This window comes from Apodemus sylvaticus, chromosome 22, assembly GCF_947179515.1.
Source record: "Apodemus sylvaticus chromosome 22, mApoSyl1.1, whole genome shotgun sequence".
Taxonomy (NCBI): Eukaryota; Metazoa; Chordata; class Mammalia; order Rodentia; family Muridae; genus Apodemus; species Apodemus sylvaticus.
In genome coordinates this window covers 10399726-10419781 of record NC_067493.1, presented here as the reverse complement: position 1 = coordinate 10419781, position 20056 = coordinate 10399726, and the positions used below count along the sequence as shown (strand labels likewise).

Below are 20056 nucleotides of genomic sequence, written 5' to 3'. Positions count from 1 at the left end.
TTTGAGCTTCGTGGTCTCCTGTTGTCAACAGTGCATTATAAAACCAATACTAAATACTTTATAAACAGGTCTCCCTACAGTGTATTAGAGAAACAGTGCATATTTCATGCTCCATAGTTAGGTAGCCACATATCCATCAGGCTAATAAATTATTTATTAGATACCCAGAAGTGCAATAAGAGTCAATAAACTAACTTCTGAATACTTGTATGCAACGATTTCAATGGAAATTGTAACCTGGATGAGAAAACATTCTCACTAACAATGGCAGATGGAAGACCCTCTCTCAAGTATACCATTAGAAGGGAGCACATACGTTGAGTGAGAGAGAGAGAGAGAGAGAGAGAGAGAGAGAGAGAGAGAGAGAAGAAATTCCTGTCTAGAAGATAATTTTTGTTACTGAACTTTAAGCGATAGCCAACACCATACACATTTCTTTTGTTTGTATATACAGGCCTCTGATTCCCCCATCCTCAGGGAAATAATAATTGGTAGAAACATGTCTATCATACCTTCAACTCAGATGACAGCTCCTACTAATGCTTTGCAGTTGTGATCTCAAAGAAACTATGCAATGCCTTGAGAGTGTATACAACAAGGTCTGTGATATACATGCAGTAAGGAATGCAGAAGTTATTAACCAAAGATTTAAAGGATCTTTAATTTACTTTTTTTGGGTTGGTTTATGAAGTAGGTGAAGGAGATCTGTAAAGAATGCTGTAATTCATGTCAACCAAAGGAATGGGACTGTTCGACAAGTGGGAGGGGCCTGTGTACCCTGGTGCTCTTGCCCAATGAAAGCACTCATCTCTGCTTCCTGGTGATGAAAAGCATTAGTCTATGTAATGCTGTCAGGTCAAACACCAAAGCCATATGTGCATTACGTTATGGTCAGGGAGAGAGACTCTACAAACATCCCTGTGGGCTCGGGTTGTGGGGCTGAGCATGCGCAGAAGGTAAGGTCCCTTCTCCATCCATGCACCAGCCTAGAGAGACTTACGTGCTCAACATCTTACCTCACAGAGAACCATAGCACATCAGGAAAATAAAACACTTCTAGATTGTAGTTGATACCATGAGAAAGTTCCTGAAAGAGGGAAAAAATGGTCTAGATGCGCCCAGGGAGCAAGCCAAAAGATACCAGACAGCACTGAACTCCCAGGTACCGCCGTTGAACTCTGCCAGCCTGGTTCCCTCCAAGATTGACTTCCTTTCTGATATGCTAGTAACCACACCATTCACTTCAGGTTAAAAAAAATGCCTTGATCCTTTCCCTGAATCAAACCCCAGCCAGAAAGCTCAGATCCGGCTCCCCGTCATGGTGGTTTTCCATTCGCGGTAGAGGTGATAGAGGTCGTGGAACCATTGGACATCAGAGGTGGGAAAGAAGTGACATCCGATCTACCAGGAGCTGAATGGGAACAGAGCCTGTATATTCTATTAAAAAGAGGTCTCGCTTCAGAAAATTCTACCTGGCCACCTGATTTTGAGGTCTCACCTTCAAGGCAAAACTAGCCAGGTGAATATGATGTGTTTAAGGCAGGGCTGCACTGTACCTATAGGATTTACTAAGGCTAGACTATTACCTTGCTCATCCGCAAAGCCTTCTGGGAGGAACAGTAAAGAAAGTCCTACCTCCTAGCCCCAGGACCTAGTATTTCAAACTGTTGGGGTTCTCGCTTTGATTATCAGTTCCAGGTATGCACATCTCCCCTGAAGGCAGAAATGGTTTCTTAGGAAAGCTCAGGTGGCCCTTCTCTAGCAGGTCTTCGAAACAAGGGATAAAGTTGGGGGAAAGTAAATTTCTATTTTTAAAATAGGAAAATACTACATAAGGCCCAGGGCCAGACAATAGGACATCTATACTAGTCAAGATGTCTAAATGCTCATAAATAAAGTAACAATGCCCTAATAAGTATGTTAGCAAATATGTCTTCAAGGTGATACGAAAGTCACCTTTGGATGCAGAGTCTCAGGGTCTCTCTGCACTAGAATGGCAGTGAGAGAGAATCTGATCCCAAGGTCACAGGCTTCCCATCTTGTCACTATCTAACCGTGTGACTGGCCCCAGAAGGGCACTTGGACACCTTAGCATTATCATGCAGATTCTGGCCCCAGATTGATCCACCTGAGGCACAGTAACTTCTGGGAAGACAGAACTGTGGAGGAGACATAGCCTCAGAAGGAGGCTCGGGAGCCATTTAAACAGAGAATTCTGGAATCCCAGGAGCCCGAGAGAGGTTTCCAGGGAGTGCCCACACATTTCTCTCCTCATAGAGATATATTACTAGCAAAGTCAAGTCCAAGGATACATCTTGCCCATAGCAACTAAACGGCCAGGAGCCAGAAGCAAACCCACCGTGTCCTCTCAGCCACAGCCTAACCTGAATGTTGAAGAAAAACATATTCTCGGCATAGAATTCCCTTCCCAAGGGCTCACTGCTCACAGCCTCCTAAAGCCTCGGTCTTCCTAGGCCAGGCCCCAAGCAGGACTCCGAGGCCTCTCTTCGGAGCGAGCGACCCCTAAATCCCCCATCACGATTGAGTTCCCTTCCGGTGTCCTCTAGAAATAACGGGCAGGTCTCTATAGTAGCTTCCGGAACCCAAGCAGCAAAAGTTTCCCCATCTAACCTGGGCAGGAAGGGAGTGGCAAGGTACAGCTATCCACTCGCTCAAAGCACTGAGTGCCCCAAAGCTGGAGGTGAGGGTGAAGGTTGATGTTGTGCAGGAAGGTGTGTGTTTTTTCTTGTCATTTACGACTCTGATGATGGACTCACGTTGCCCGCTCTTCCCTTTCTCTTACACCTCTCCTACTAAAGGAGGAGTCCTTGCTTGGTAAGTGGATGTAATCCGCGAAGAAGACACGAGAGACTTCATTAGAAGCCACTGAGGGTGCTTAGCTGCCTCCTACGAGGGAGAAGGACGCGCACAAATGCCTGTAGAGACTTTTCTTTTTTTAATGGTTATTATTGTTATTATTTTTGGTTTGTTTGGTTTTTTTGTCAGACCATAAGGACTTTACATTTATTTTGCCCCTCTCTCTTGACTCCTTTAGTTGGAAACTGCCGAACTGTCAGCTTGTGACCGTGACTTTTTTTTTAAAGAAAGAACGAGGGAAAGAAAGAGAAAGAAAGAAGAAAGAAAGAAAGAAAGAAAGAAAGAAAGAAAGAAAGAAAGAAAGAAAGAAAGAAAGAAAGAAAGAAAGAAAGAAAGAAAGAGACCTCATCTTTATTTCTTTGACCCATGTGACATTTCTTCAGGATTTTATTCAGCCAACTTTTAAGAGAGAGAGAGAGAGAGAGAGAGAGAGAGAGAGAGAGAGAGAGAGAGAGAGAGAGAGTTAGCTGAGGGTTCTGGTTAAAATATAAACCTTGGCCTTTTGCATTTTTTAATTTCCAAGCTATAATTTTTGAGGCCTGTAGCCCCTTCTTTTTCTTCCCCGTTCCCCTTTCTTTATTGTTTGAGGTTAAGGGTGTCTACAGCCCTCCCCTTTCTATTAATTTGTCTCTTTTGTTTGAGTTTAATGAAGACTACATTTTTGTATAATTTCCTTTTTTTCTTTCATTTACTCTGAATCGCATGCCGTTTCCCTGCATGACTCCTAAATCTTCCAGTTCTTCTAGCAGGGGGTTTAAAAAAAAATCAAAACAAAACAAAAAGATCTAGAGATCTCCTATTTCTGTGGAATTCTTTCAGGAATTTGTGCTTTTGTTTTTTGGCGTCTCTCCTCTCCCCTCTCTCTTTGCTTTCGATACAGTGACTCATGACTCATGATGGTTAACATTCTAGGTTACTGACACACAGCCCGGGAGCTCAGGAGTGTCCGACGGGTCTTTTTGCTTTCAGATCTCTGGGTCGGGGTCCACGGCTGACTTCTTTAGCAAATCGGCCAGCCCGCTCGCCGCCTCCCGAGGGCGCTCATAGGAGTACGACTCGGGCAAGGACACGTCCTCGCCGCCCTCCATGAAAACCAGCTCGGCTCTCGGGCCAGGAGAAAGGGAGTCCCGGTGGGGATCTGAGCAAGAGTCGGGACCCCCAACAGTGGCAACACCTCCGATTCAGGGAACTCCTTCACCACCTCCTCCCCACAGAACAAGGAGGCTCTCCTACCTGCAGGAGCAGTGAGTCAAGGTCAGTGTATTTGGGGTGGGCGGGTCTTAGCGGCAACATTTCGCTGTCTTAGTATGGTGCCCTTTTCTTTCCTTTATTTGCAGGAGACAGGACATTCTATTCATGTATGTGATATGTATATAGCACAAACGTGCACCTGTATACAGACACACACACACACACACACCACACTCACACAGGCGTGCCACTCCAGTTATGTGAAATTTGAGACACTGTCAGTTAAAAACATACCATAATACTGACCAGAATAAATTAAAAACATATTCACACCAAAAAGCCCTTGCATATATATATATGATTATAATAGTTATATTCATATTTCTAAAAGGTAGAGGCAACCAAGTCCTTTGTGAATAAGCTGTGGTATATCCAGGCTCTAGAATATGTTTTAATTCTTTTTTAATAATTGATTTATTTTTATTTTATATGCATCAGTGTTTTTTGCCTACATGTATCTGGGAGAGGGTATCAGATCCCCTGGAACTGGAGTCACAGACAGTTGTGAACTGTTCTGTGAGTGCTGAGAATTGAACTCCAGTCCTCCAGAAGAGCAGTCAGTGCCCTCAAATACTAAACCATCTCTCCAACCCCTCGGACTCTGAAATATTATTTGGCTCTAAAAAAAAAAGAAGAAGAAGAACATGTTAACATTGTATACAAAAGAAACATTTAAACATGGGTGCACGTGCATGCACACACGCACACACGCACGCACACACGCACACAGGCATGCAACTCCAGTTATGAGAAATTGTGGAAAACATTGAATTTTCATATGAAATATTGTTGTGCATGGTTGGGGGGTGGGAGATGACTGTTAGAACATGACATTTTTAGGGCCATGAAACTATAACACATGACATAGTCATGATGAGTTACCGTTCAGGGATTCACCCTAAGTCATAGGATGTATAACTCCAAGGGCCGGGGTGGGCTTTGGATGCTGATGTCAGATGCTGGCTCCTCAGTCCTAACACGTGGACCCCTTTGGGGAGGGATGTTGGGTACAGGGGATGAGCCCCTGGAAGCAAGGCTGAATTTTAACATGCTCCAACATAGTTTATTCACGACAACACACCTCCTGCCACTGTGAAGTTCGGGCCTTTTTGTTGGGTGCTGTGCTTGCTGCCTGTGTTTTTCCTTCAGAAAAGGCAGCTTCGTGTTTGTTCAGAAGCCAACGGCAGGGCCATCCCTTCTTCACCAACTGCTCTGTCGCCCAAGCAATCACAGAAAATGGCACCTGGGGCAATAGTTTGATGATTAAAATGCTCGCCAAGCAAGCAGATGTAAATGCCAGGTGGGCTCGAAGGCCTGTCTTGTATCCTCAGGGGGCAGAGCCCAGGGTTCCCTGGGGCAAGCAGCCTAGTGAGCAGAGTCCTGTCAGCCAGCTCTGGAGTTAACCGAGAGACCCTGCCTCAGAGAAGAGGGGAGTATGGAGAATGATCCCTGGCATCAGTTAGCATACACGTGTGTGCACGCACGCACACACACCCATATCCATGCACACGTGTGCACATATTATACACGTGTGCACATGTTGCACACATGCCCAGGCACATGAAGAGAGTCTGGAAAAAATAAGTGAATCATAGCGTTAAGGACTCCATGTGCTCTCACAGGAGTAATTGTGTAGTCCGCACCATCCGTTCAGTTGCCAACGCCTCAACTTCTTACCAGGCACACCCTTACGGCAGCACTGGGCTTGGTAAAAATGGCAGGCCCCTGTCCCGGGTTTATAATTTACTAGGCAGATACCCATGTGGGGAAAGTCTGCTAGCATACTCTACCCAGAGAAGCACTGGGGCTCTCCTTCAGCTGGGGCTCCAAGTCCACCTTTGTTCTAAGTGATTCAAGTCTTCTAAATGTTGGCCACATGCTACTTAAGCGGTAATAGCAATAACAATGATATTAGTATTGATTAATTTAAAAGCCATTGATTAGTCTGGGTTTCTATTCCTGTACAAACATCATGACCATGAAACAAGTAGGGGAGCAAAGGGTTTATTCAACTTACACTTCCACATTGCTGTTCATCACCAAAGGAAGTCAGGACTAGAACTCAAGCAGGTCAGGCAACAGGAGCTGGTGCAGAGACCATGGAGGGATGTTCCTTACTGGCTTGCTTCCCCTGGCTTGCTCAGCTTAGTTTGTTACAGAACCCAAGACTACCAGCCCAGGGATGGCACCACCCACAAGGGGCCCTACCCCCCTTGATCACTAATTGAGAAAATGCCTTACAGCTAGATCTCATGGAGGTGCTTCCCCAACTGAAGTTCCTTTCTCTGTGATAACTCTAGCCTGTGTCAAGTTGGCACACAAAACCAGCCAGTACAGCCATTAACATTTATTGAGCTGGATAACATGCTAGACACTGTTAAAAATGCTTCCCATGAACAGCCTTCCTCAGGTCCTGTTAGTGTCTCCACAACTTTATGTCTATATCACTATTAAAACCTTTCTGTGAAGTGGTAGTGAAATTGAGGCACAGACCCGCAGACTTAAATTTAGTTAATAAGCAACAGTAGCGGCATTCAAATGCAGACCCCTCTCTTTAAAACTAGATTCCAAGTCCAAGAGATATATAGCCGTTACCTGCTTAATTTTGATATACATGGACAGCCCAATTAAATAATTTAGAAGCAGCCTTTCACGGCGGAATGTAAATGATGGTGAAATTATGGGTATTTATGCCCTGCCAGCTCTGGACAAAGGGCTCAATAAATATGGGCTAAGTGGAAGAGATAAGAGCGGAAACCAAGGGCAGCACAGACACAGAGGCAAAGGGATTGTAGTGGTGACGGGCGTGTGGCTGTGCCGCCAGACAGATCCAAGTTTGGAACTGTGAGTGACCTTGAGCAAGTCACCAGTCCTTCGGAGCCACCTCAGTAAATCAGCCATAAAAGGAGGGCCAGCTCTGCAGCTCTTGGGAGGATTAAACAAAATGATGATTGTGACGAATCCAAGACATAGAGGATGACTTTAAGGTGACACTTGACAAGCTGTGTGTGGAGGGTATCACAGAGGGGCACACGTCCTTCTCCAAAGAGCTCAATATCCAGAGCAAAAGGCACGTGGAATTATATGACTGACCAGAGGAGTCGTATAGAAATGGGACGAGGTCTAGGCAGGAGTAACCATGGCAACACAAAGGGCACCCTCAACCCAGACTGGCAGTAGAGAGAATGTCCTAAAAGGCTTTTCAGAGAAGACAGGGTCAGGTCAAACCAGAATCACGTGTAGAGGAATGGCTAGGTGACAAGGACAGTGACAACACTGTCCTAAGGTCTGGAGATAAAGGACAGAAGAGGACATTTTGCTTAGGAGGGAACAGTCTGTTAGGGTCAAGAGCCAAGACAAGAGGTGAACAGAGGTCGTCACGAATCTAGAAAGCTCTATCAATGCAATCTGAAGTTGACTCTTGTGCATCTTGAAATGAACATGCCCGAGTAAGGACCTTGGAAGGAGTCCAGTAAATCCCGAGACAAGAGAGACTGTAAGGCAAAGCCCCCTACCCCTTGTCTGATTATGAACAAGCTTCTATCTGTTTGGGGGGGCGGGGCTCTCAATCTCTCCATTTGCAAAACGGGCTACGTCAAAGTTGCCCAAACTTAAGCTAATCACGGGCCACTTTCTTGATTAAAAAAAAAAACAACTATATTCACACTGGTTCGTTTATTGTAATCACATCATGTCTTTTCTGTATTGAAATGTGTATCACTTTCTGAAACACAAAAGCTCCTAAATAGAAAGCACCTCTGATGATATGATTAACTCACTAACTCTGTCTTTAACTCTGGTCAGTTACAGTTCCCTTCTCGAGGCCCTGACCCCAAGGCCTGTTCCTTTATCTTGGGGAGATTACAAAGTGTTAGAGAGGTGCTAAAAACCCAGGAGCACCCAGCCAGGGCTTTCTCATTCATGCAAGCAGAAGGACTGGACAAGGGCAAGGGAGTGGGGGATCTCTCACCGCACATTTGATGTCACTTAATTAACACTGTGCCCAGGAAGGCTGCCTGGGATGCTCTGAATCAGCCCCAGGTCATGATATGTCTCCCTTACCTGGGGGAGACAGAACTGTACTAAACATCCGTCTACCTGTGAGGGCTTCTCTACCTCTGCTCTTCTAAATTCAGACACCTGGCAGGCCATCAGTCACTGAAAGGAGGGAAGGTGGAAAGAGGAACAGAGGAAACTGTGGCCTGGGCAGATGTGGGGGAGGGAGCATTAGGTCGGAGTAAGGCAGAGTAAGCAGGGTGATGACAGCTGTGTTTCTTCCTGCAGAGGACTTCAGTCTCCATGTCTCCAGTGTGCAGAGGTGAAGTCTAGTTTGGTCCCATCCACAGCCCGGAGCTCCCCTATCAAAGAGTGCTCTCGTAGCTCCTCCTACACCAGCACTCGATCCTCCAGTCCCTCATCCAGGTCCCCAAACCCCAGAGCCTCCCCCGCAGTTACACTCGGAGCACTGAGCAGGTCCACCTCCTCCGGAAAAAAGGTGGGTGTGTCTTTGACATTTGATCCACTGTATCTTCTTCTTCAGCAGGGAGTTTTGGTAACTAGAGATGCCCAACCCTGACACACAGACACACAGACACACACACACACACACACACACACACACCATGGACTTGACTTTGAATAGCTGCTCCAGCCATTACTACTGACAGCCTTGGTTAAGCCAAGGTCTCTGAGATCCTGCTTCCTTCTGTGGCAATAAAAAGAATAAGAATGCTTGGCTCAGCCCGTGGCTCCTCCCAGGGGCAGAAGCCCTTAGAACACAAGGAACTTTCCTTGTTATTGTTTCCCTTGGCATGAGGAGGAGTTAAGCATCAATTAACTCGTGCTGTGTGAAAAAGTAACCAACACCATCCTTCAAATAAAAATGTGTTTACTTAGTTGCTGTAACTCTGTGGATTAGCGATTTGTGCTGGGCTCAGCAGGCTGGCTCAGTTGTCAGCTCCTCCCCTCGTGTGTTTTTTGACCAGATGGTGGGTTGGCTGGGGGGCTGGGGATTGAAAGTCATCCAGTGATTAGTTGTCTCTGCACTCTGTTGTCTCTTATCAACCAGCAAGTCTATCTGCTTGTACACATGGTAGTGACAAGGGAAGAGAGAGAGAGAGAGAAAGAGAGAGAGAGAGAGAGAGAGAGAGAGAGAGAGAGAGAGAGAGAGAGAGAGAGAGAGAGAGAGAACTACAGCTGGTTTTATATTCTCACCCCCCAATTTCAACAGTCATTGGTATTGCTTGGTTACCTTATATGGAATAACTATGTCATAGAACAGTCAGACACAACATCTCAGGAACTGGAACACCCCATCAAATACAACCCTCATGCCTCCTTGGTCCCAACTTCCCTCTTCAAACAGAAACCCCCAGACAGCAAGCTGGCTGTTCCTCTTCAACAACTATATAATCACAATGCAGTTGCTTCCTTGGTTATTTCAAAACCAGCACTTGCATTTTTTTTTCTGTAAGATTCCTCAATGTGTGTGTGCAAAGAGCAAACCTGCAGGACACTTTTCCAGGAGGTGGGGGCACCACCATACTTGATAGGAATGAGTCGTTCCTTCCTCTGTAATATTTCCTAAGAGTGGGACGTCAGTTGTGAGAGAGGTAGAGCTTGGACCACAGAATGAGTAGCTGAGATGCATCATGAAGAATTGCTCTTTCTCTCCTGTCCACAGGAGATATAGTCCTTATTCTCAATGGACCGACAGACGCCTATAGCCAACTCCTGCACCAGTGCCAACCCCCATAATGGCATTACCCATCTCCTTTTGTAACTAAGTACCTATCTTGCACTATGATGGGAATGTGTTCAATTCAAGGTTATCATAGCCAAATTAACCTGAGTTCTGCTCTCATTCAGTTGCCTGGAGACCTCAGTTCTTACCACGGTCTCAGTACCCTCTGCATCCAATTGTTTTCCTGAATTGGGGATGATTATCCTCTTTTCTTAGGGCAAGCATGTCCCTGCATCTTTCTGACATGTAGGAGTAATTAGCATCTCTGCTCATTTTTGTGAACCATTAGTAAGTAGCTATTGCTGGCACACAAATAATGCAGTGATGGTAGATCTGACCACAAGAAGGCTACTTAGTAACAGGCAAGTAGTCCACACACTGTGGATACTCTGCACAAGGAAACAATCTATTTCCTAACCATATACCTCAGAATGATCTGAAATGTAAAACTTGTGAATTACATGTTTCTAGAATTTTCCACTTCTTTATTTTTTTTCCAAACCATTCATGAAGCCACAGAAAAAGCAAGGCTGTGGACAAGAGAGGAGGGGCTAATGTAATTTGCCCAAGGCAAATCATTTTGCAGCCAGAAACTCTTGGATTCATGTGTCGACTAGCTGTGTGACCCTGATCAAATTACATCACCTCTCCCTGCCTTTGTTTCTCCATCCATAATATGAAGTTAATAATAAGTGAGATGCATGCATGAGTTCATTAATAATAAGTGAGTTCAATGCCTGGCATGCACATAATAAAATGTATAACAGTCATAATATTTCCAATGTATTGGCTAATTAGATAGGTAGATAGATAGATAGATAGATAGATAGATAGATAGTTAGAGACAGACAGACAGACAGACAGAGAACTGATTTATTCTAATTTAGATTTACAACCAACTTTGTAGGGTTGATACTATTACTCCATTTTGCAGATGAGAAAACAGAAGCCTAGAGTAGTGGAATTACCTACCCAAGATTATACAGACAAAAAGTGGCCAGGACAATAAGGGTTCACTAAATAACAGGGTATTGTCCATATTATTATCAATCACTCAAAAAGGAGGAGATTTCATCTTCTGGTAAAGGGACAGATTCCTTTATGAGACTTGCGCAAAGACAAAGAGCGCCACCTGGGGACCGGGTACACAGAGCCTTAGCCGCTGTCCCAACCCTAACAGGCTGCAGGCTCCTCAGGGGCTCTTCTGTCTTCCCCAGGTCCTACTCCCGCTCCCCCAGCTATTCGTCCAAGTCTGGCAAGCGGAGCCCACCTGGCAGAAGCTCCAGGTCTAGTCGAAGTCCCAGCTACTCCCGATACAGCCCCAGCAGGTATCACCCCACCCCACCCCCAGGGCGGATCCCGCCCCTCCCCTTCCTGAGCCTTCTCCTTTGACCTTGCCTTTCTGTACCAATATCCCAAGCCCTGTCCAAGCCCTAACCCTGCAAAAGTAGGGACAGGAATTCTTGCAATCCTTTTTGTCCAATCAAGAGTGGCAACAAGGCCTCAATGCGCCCCTTATTCTACTATCCTTTCGCATCCGGGTGCTCGATTTCCTTGCTTGACTTGCTGCAATCTCTTGCCCCCATGTTCACAGCCCCGACTCTTGCCCACCCCAGGGCCTTCTGATATGTTCCTCCTCACCCACTAATATTTGTGCCTCTGCTAAGGGGCACACGCACACGCGCGCATGTGCGCGTGTGCATCCACAGAGGCCACTACTCTGGCTCATGCCCAGCTCACCCCATACCTGCTTCCCATGGTGCCCACGGAAGCAGATTCTTCCCAGAGTGGGTCATCTTCCCTTTCCTGTCTTGTTTGGGGCCCCTGACAAAGCCTAGCCTCAGTGAACACAGCTAAGCGTCTCACACAGCGTGTACCTGTAGAAAAGCCACTCCAGCCCTAGTTACCTAGCAACATCTCCTCCCCCTTCCCTCCCCGCGCCTGCTGTTGTACCCCTTCAGGGAAGGAGACCCAAAGTATGGTGAGAAGGAACCACAGCCCCGAGAACGGGCATGCAGGAGGCGACGGTCCTACTTGCCCATGAGGAAGCGCCGAAGAGACTCCCCAAGCCACCTGGAGGCCAGGAGGATAACCAGGTGAGACCCAAGAGCGGGCATTACCTGCTTCCAGACTTCTCCCCACTGTCACATACATATGGACGATGGCCCGACTAAGTCTTCTTTTGCCTCCCTGAAACTGGACTTAAGGACTCGCGGGGTCCAGAATGCCTCTTCCAACCCCTAAAATGATGATATTTGGTTCAAAGCCTTCCCTAGTATGGAATCTTATCAAGCTAGGCTAGCAATGAGGCAGGGACCCGGATAGCATGTGGACCGAGCTTGTCCTGGAGACTGGAGGGAAGACAATGGGCCAAAATGAGGAATAGTACATAGCTAGGGGGTGTTTGTTCCCACAGGGCAGGGCATTTGCCTGGTAGTACAACCTGGCCTTGTCCTATACCCTAGAATACTCAGATGCCAGGTTAAAATTAAACTATTTGTGATCACACCTTTAACTAAGTTCAGAGAATGCACATAATATTCCTGAGATTTCCAAGGTTGCTTAAATGGTGCTGTGGCGAGTAAAATTTTGAGTTAAGACCTGGTTCTGGGGTGGGGTGGCTAGAGACTTTTCCTCTCCTTAGGCTGATTCTTGCCCACAAAACAAGATATCACTCCCAAGAGTGTCATGTGGAGGAGATGAAAGGGAAGAGGTGACCTTGCTTTGTAAATTTAAACTTGGGACACACTGTGTTCTAACATTATTGACTCAGTGGTCGGAAGCGGTGGAAGTGTGACCTGTGACAGCTAAGGTCTCTGAGGAGAAGTGCAGTTGGCAGAGAGCGGGCAAAGGCTGTGAGAGAAATTGAATTTCTCAGGCTTTGAAAGCTGGATTGGCTGGATGTTGCCCCCTCCCCCCAGATAGGGATATCTTTCTAGACATCTCCACTCACCCCAGAGACCAGCAGGTATCATGGAAGCACACTGTATCCTTCCTGGAGAGGACCAGGAGGCAGGATAAAAACAGGGGGCCCAGAGTGACAGATGGAGTTGCCTGCTCAGCCTACAGTGCTCTCTTCCCAACATCTGGGCATCCATTGGCATCTTGGAGGCTGGTCACCAATGCCGCTGGCTAACTGATCAAGGATGTAGTTCATTTTCTTAAAAATCAGTGTGTTCTTTTTCACAGACCTCCTGCCCCTTATACACACACACACACACACACACACACACACACACACACCATGCACTTGTTTTGAAAAAGAAATGATATACTACAGTAAGTGGAAAACCAGCCTCTCCTGCCTAGAAACAGAACCTACTAGGAATAGAAGTTTCTAGTAAAAGTAAAAATAGCAAAGCAAAAACTTCAATTAAAGTGGAAAGGCAGACACTGTTGCTAGCTGGGAACTCTGAGCCCCAAACCTGATTTGATTTGTTGATTTTTTTTTCTTAAGTGACATTATCCCTTTTTCCAGCTTCAGCAGGATTTTTTTTTGGTTTTGTTTTGGTTGGGGGGGTTGTTTTGGTTTGGTTTGGTTTGGTTTGGTTTGGTTTGGTTTGGTTTGGTTTTTGGTTTTTCGAGACAGGGTTTCTCTGTGTAGCCCTGGCTGTCCTGGAACTCACTCTGTAGACAAGGCTAACCTTGAAATCAGAAATCCACCTGCCTCTGCCTCCCAAGTGCTGGGAATAAAGGCATGCCACCACTGCTCAGCAGGATACAGCAGGAAATAGCTAGGCCTTTACTAGTCTCAGAACTACAGGGGTGGGGTGATGGCTTTTGTTTGTTTTGTTGGGGTTTTTCTGGTTTGCTTTTTCTCACTAAGAGACTGGGGGATAGAAGGATATTGTTTTCCCTGAAACCGCACTGGGGCTCCCTGAGCCTCATTGAACCTCACACTTCCTATCTCTGATCTCTCTCCAGTGCCCGCAAACGCCCCATCCCCTACTACCGACCCAGCCCCTCCTCCTCCAGCAGCCTCAGCAGCGCCTCCTCCTGGTACAGCAGCAGCAGCAGCACCAGCAGCAGCCGCCGCTCTGCCTGCCGCAGTTACTCCCGGAGCTTGAGTCCCAGTCGGAGCCACAGCAGCCATAGCCAGACCCTGAGCAGGATGCGGACCAGCCGCAGTTCCAGCTCCTGCAGTCTCAGCCTGGGCTCCAGGAGCCGCAGTCGGAACCGGAGCCTGAGCTACAGCTCGGCAGAAAGCTATGTACTCTGCAGTCTCCTTTACTACCTGCCCTTCAGACCATCTCCCGGGAGACAGATACTAAATGTTCCTGGCTCCTGGCCTCCATGATTTCCTGGGATGGTGGCATGGGATACAGGGACTTCTATTCCTTTGCCAAGCTGCTAGGAGCCTCTCTACCAGCACCATCTTGAGGCTCACTGGGGCGGATGGAGAGGGCCACCTGTGGAAAGCTATGATCTATGATTCAAAAGTTTGGGCCTGCCCAAGACATGTGACGACAGACGACTCTGTTCCAGTCACCCACTGCTTACAGGATATCTCCTAGAGGCCAGGGTTAATCCGTCCCTCGATCTATTTATTTTTATTTATTTATTATTTATGTGATGAGCTCTCTTCCCTCACCGTTAGCAGTATTTAATTATTTATTTATGTATTTATTCAGAGAGATTGTGTACCTTGATACGTGGTCATTCGTGTATTTGGTGGGATCTTCTAAATTATTTGTGTACCTTTAAAAAAAAATCCTGTTGCTATGGCTGCAGTGGGTGGGGCCAGAGGCATCTTGGTCTTTTTCATGAATGCTCTAAGCCCTGAATATCCTGGGACTGACCCGGAAGTGTGCTAGTCCCAAGGCTAGCTTGATGCCAGTGAGGTTTGGACCTGGGCCTCCACCCCATATACACCCACTGCACCATTGCTATCACAGAGGTGTCAGAAAGATGAAGTCAGCCACAGAGCTCCTGGTTTTCTGTTCAGGGTTGGAGCCTAACATTAGCATGTAAAGCTACACAAATTTAAAAGAGCTGCGAAGAATTCCCTGAATGACTGCCTAGTGTCAGAAGTGCCATGTCTTGGCCAGAGACACTCCCTGTGCTTGGGGAACTATGTGGGTACTAGCATGGCTCTTGGAGACAAAGTATCATTCTGATGATGTTTGACTGATGCTCGCACATCCACTGGGAGATAATGGTAGGGAAGGGCTAACCCAGGGAAGACATCGTGCTCATCTCCATATTACTGGAAGGGATCTATTCCTTCCTATGAGCAGAACTGGTTGGTCTCGTGTAAATTACCCCTACCTGGTTCTCCTTCACTCCTAGCTTTTGTGATCAGAAAGCTGTCCTGCTTTGTCCGCAGTTGACAAACACTGTTCTGATAAGAGGGCAGGGGACCATCCTGGGGGTGGGGGTCCGGGGACCCACAACCCCAAATCAAACCTCCTTTTGCTATGATCAGCAGCTGTTCCATTAGGGACAGCACCAAGCTACTTCTGAAACTTGACAATAAAAGGCAGTCAGCTTTTCTTTTTGCTTTGTGTTTCTTTGCTTTGCTATAGAAACTTATCCGATGCTTTCTCGAACTGCAGCAAACACTAGGCCTCTTTGGCAATAAACTCTTGCACAGCTAAACCTGAAATGAGTAATACCAACCATATTCAATAGAGTCACATCACCTAACAGAAAGGGGGCTGGGGAGGTAGCTTAGACACTGAAGAGCCACACCCAAGGTTGTCCTCTGGGTTGTTTGTGTGCGTGGATGTGTGTGTGCGTGTGTGTGTGCGCGCACGTGTGTGTGTGCGTGCGCCCGCGCGTGTGTGCATGTGTATGCGTGTATACCTGTGCATATGTGTATGCATACTTTCTCACACATAAACATACTCTCCTGCACTCACACACACACACTCACAGGTACACTCACACACACACACACTCAACAACAGTCTCATACTCACACCCATACCCACTCCTGTACTCTACATACACACACACACACACACACACACACACACGCACACACGCACACACGCACGCGTGCACACATACACTTATACATACCCTCACACACATACACTCACACACTCTCCCACATACTCTCACCATACACATACATGCACACTCACACACACACCCATATACAATCTTGCACACTCCTTACACATACTCATGCACACTCACATGCACACTCACAGACTCTCATACATGCTCATACTTATACACACACACACACACACACACACCTGAAATAAACAGACTTGAAGAGGATAATGGGATGGAAATGGTACACACACAGAGGGAGTGAGAGAGAGAGTTTGTTTTGCCTCGACCTCTCTCCCTCAACTCCTATTTCTACATTAAGGAATCTTTTATTTATTTATTTATTTATTTATTTATTTATTTATTTATTTAGGTTTTTTGGATTTGTTTTTTTTTTTTTTTTTTTTTCCGAGACAGGGTTTCTCAGTGTAGCCCTGGCTGTTCTGGAACTCACTCTGTAGATCAGGCTGGCCTTGAACTCAGAATTCCACCTGCCTCTGCCTCCAAGAGCGCTGGGATTACAGCCATGCACCACCACCGCCCGGCTACATTAAGGTATCTTAACCAAAGAGAATCCATGACTCCCGCACTTAACTGTACAGAGTCTCTCCACCATTTGACGCTCTCCACAGAGGTACTGTGTGAAGGTATCTGCTTAGTGGCTACGCATTCCTCACCCACTTTCTGAAAGAGCTTAACTTAGAGAAAATTTAGGGTGGTTGGACAACATTTCCCCTCTCTTAGGAAAGTGAAGATTTCTCCAGTGCCCCTCCCCTCCCAGTATCCCTTTCTCCTTCATCCATGATAATACAGGCCCTTCATTTTAACTAGACTTATAGTCACTGAGAAAGAAAACAACGATGCCTTCTCTAGGCTGGTTCTGCCCCAGGTGACTACTTTTAGCCAATCAGTGAAGGGCAGAATCTTCACACGGGTTTCTAGAGAGTGCCTCTCTAGAGTGTTTGTCTCTCATTGTCCTGTTCATCTTTCTTCAGGCAGAGATGCGGATGTGACTCAAGTGGCTCCCTGGTTCGTGAGGTGATGATGAGGGATGGGGACAGAGTCAGTTCACGTGTGACAGGTGCCGAAAAGGTCTCGTTTTCATGGGGTTTTGTGGGCATCGGACTAGCACTGGATAGACATCCCTGGACTTCGGGCAGTGGCAAGAAATCAGCTGTCCTCCAGTTTTCATGGGTGACCCTTTGCGTGATCGTTGTTCATAGACAAAGCTAATTATCATTCATCCAGGGTGAGCCTAGGGCTGCCATGCCAGCAGAGCCATCTTCCTGGTATTCCTCTCCTCTCTCCGCATTATCCCAGGCTCTTTGTGCCCTGTCCCAAGCACAGACTCGGAGAGCTTCCTCAGGCTGCACGCGCCCAAGAACTGCAACTCCCAGTCCCAAAAAAGAAATTCCCAAAGCTGTTGCCCGGTGTCATAGTCACCAACTGGTCAGTCCAGCTCCTATTCTACCACAGTGGCTTCTGGGAGAAGCGGCCCTATGGTTATAGACCTCCTAGGTCTCTGTTTCCCAAGGAGCTCGCTTTCCGCTTAAGGGACAAACAGTATGCATCATAAATGTCCTGGACTGAGAGAAATGGGCACCAGAATACCAGACAAAACCTTCTCGATGAGACCACTGAAAGCTTTGCCCATTTAAGGGTCAATCATATTGCGAATGATCTTGTGAATAGAGCTATTCCCACACATGCAAAGGGAGCATCGCAAGGACTGCCTGTCAGAATCAGCTAGGTTAGGCTGCCGTCTAGGTTTGTGTCTCCTTCATATCCCTTTTTGGGAGCCAGGACTATAACATTGATAATCATAGCAGACAGCTCAGGACCCTGCCTGCAGATTAAATGCTTTGAAAGGCATTGACGTTTTGATGAGTTTTGAGGTCATTGGATATGAACTGTTCCCACAGGCTCATGCCTTGGGACGCACAGCTGGTAGGGTGTTTGGGGAGGTTATGGAGCCTTTAGGGGCTCTGCTGGAGGAAGCACGTTCCCAAGGGGGCGGGACTTGAGTGTTATGGGTGGAGTCACTTCCTGCTGAGCTCTCTGAACTTGCTGGTGTGTGCTTTATAGCATGCAGCTGCCACTAGTTTCCATTGTCTTAGCCAGAGCCACTCCAACCACCTTAGAGGATGGCATCCCTGAACCGTGAACCAAAGCCTAGCTCTGTTCCTTTGCTTTGCCTCTGCTAGGAAATGGGCGAAGCGACGAGAAACCAGCGACCACAGACGGAGAAAACTGGAAATGCCCGACAAACACGCCCAAGGACAACCACAACACGTTTTCTTCAGCACTGTGTACCAGGTCTTGGTGACACAGCCATGAACGAGTGGATTAAAGTCCCCTCTCTCCTCCCTCCTACCACACCCATGCCAAAGGAGGGAGAGAGATAAACAGAATTAGAGGTGAGAAATAAAGATCTCAGTGTCAAGTACAGGAGAGAGACAGTTGCCGCCAACGGTTAGGGAGGCTCCCCAGAGCAGATGAAGTGTAAAGGTCCGAATGAGTCGGGAGGCCCCGGGGGACACTGTTCCTGTCAATGGGAACAGATGCTGCAAAGGTCTCAGGCGAGAGCATTCTTGACTCTTCTGTCTGAGAGGCAGGAGGCCTCTGTGGCTAAAGAGCTAAGATAGTGGGAAACTTGGCAGCAGAGAATCAAACAAGGTTGCTAACTGAGAGCTTGCTTGTCGCCTGCACAAAGCTTTATGGCACTGGCAGCCATTTTAATTAGCAGTTTGGTTGCTTCTGGAGACTCAGGAGAGCCAGGGTTTCTCCCTTCCCCCATCTCCATTTCTACCCTTTAGGCTAGATGTTTGCACATAAGCATACAGAGGAGAAAGGAATGATTGAGAAACAGAATAGACCACGCCCCCTCACCAGAGCAGGCCACGCCCCCTCCTCACCAGAAGGCCACACCCCTTCTTCCCTTTCTAGTGGGTTCTCCTTATTTGTAGCTCACCACTCTCCCAGTAGCGAGGTTTAAAATCCAAGTCCTTTGTATGATGGCTCTTTCTCAACCCTGGGATCCTTCCAGTGATTCTATCCACATCCGGTTCCTTTATCTGCAGCTCAGCCTGCTACCAGAACCACTGCAAACTCCCTCTGCTGGCTTCCTGGGAGTGGGACTCCCATAATACATACTCCCCAGTGTGTCAGTGATGGGGCTGCGGTCTCCTTCGTTTCCAAACATTTTCTGGCTCTTAAGCCAACTCAGGACAAAGTCAAATCGAGTTCCTGATTGGTTCCTCTGTAGGTCCATCAGGTCCATCGACCACGGTCCTCTTAACCATCTCCATGTTGCCAATGCCAGGTACTGTATTAGTCAGATTTTCATCACTATGACAAAAAGCCTGAGACAACCTGTTAAGAAGAAAGGTTTCTGAGGCTTCAGCCCACTATTTGCCTTTGGGCCTGTGGCGTGGCAGCAAACTTGAGGTAGGGAAAACCGCTCACCTCAGTTTCTAAGAAGCAGAAATAGGCCAGAAAGGGTAGGGTCTCAATATCCCCACCAAGGCCATTCTCGAAATGATGATGGGGTGGGCAAGCGTAATGACCTCACTGTGCAGACCAAAGAGATCCAGGCTTGACGTTCACATAGACTGGGATTGAGAATCCACCAAATTAGTTTTCTCATCTGTAAAATGGGGGTTGCTCGGAAACCTTCCCTTCCATTCTACCCATTATGGATATTTCCGAGTGCTATGACTTGTTCATGCTATGCAGGGTGGGGCAAACCAAACCCAGAGAGCATCCGCTGCTCACACAGGCTCTGCTGTGCCCCGGCATGTTACCATCAAGAACCCAGATGGAAGGGACACCCAAGCATGGTGCTTATGTGCCTGAGGTGCGGCAGGCTGCAGATTCTATTAGTGTCGTCTTTAAGGCTTCTGGGAAAGTGAAGAGAGGGACACAGGTCGCCCTGGACCTGGAGTGTCAGTGAAGGTGGAGCGCCCCAGGAGCCCCCACCCCAACCCCCGCTTCCCCAGAGAGTCCTGAGCCCCAGGGCTGTGCTGGAGCAAGAGGGAAAATGCTCACTGGAAACCTGGCCTTTGAGAGACTTTCCCACAGTCTTTGATGATAGTGCTGGGATTAAGGAATGAGAAGATGTCAGACAATTACCTTATTAATGCCGGTGTGACTACAGCCCCTGCTTCTGCCTCCTGGGGCTGG

The 20056-nt window shown here is 47.2% G+C and overlaps 1 pseudogene; it reads left to right on the top strand.

The window, feature by feature from the left end:
- Window positions 1–887: 887 nt before the first annotated feature.
- Window positions 888–19826, top strand: LOC127673290 (serine/arginine repetitive matrix protein 4-like; annotated as a pseudogene).
- Window positions 19827–20056: the final 230 nt, after the last annotated feature.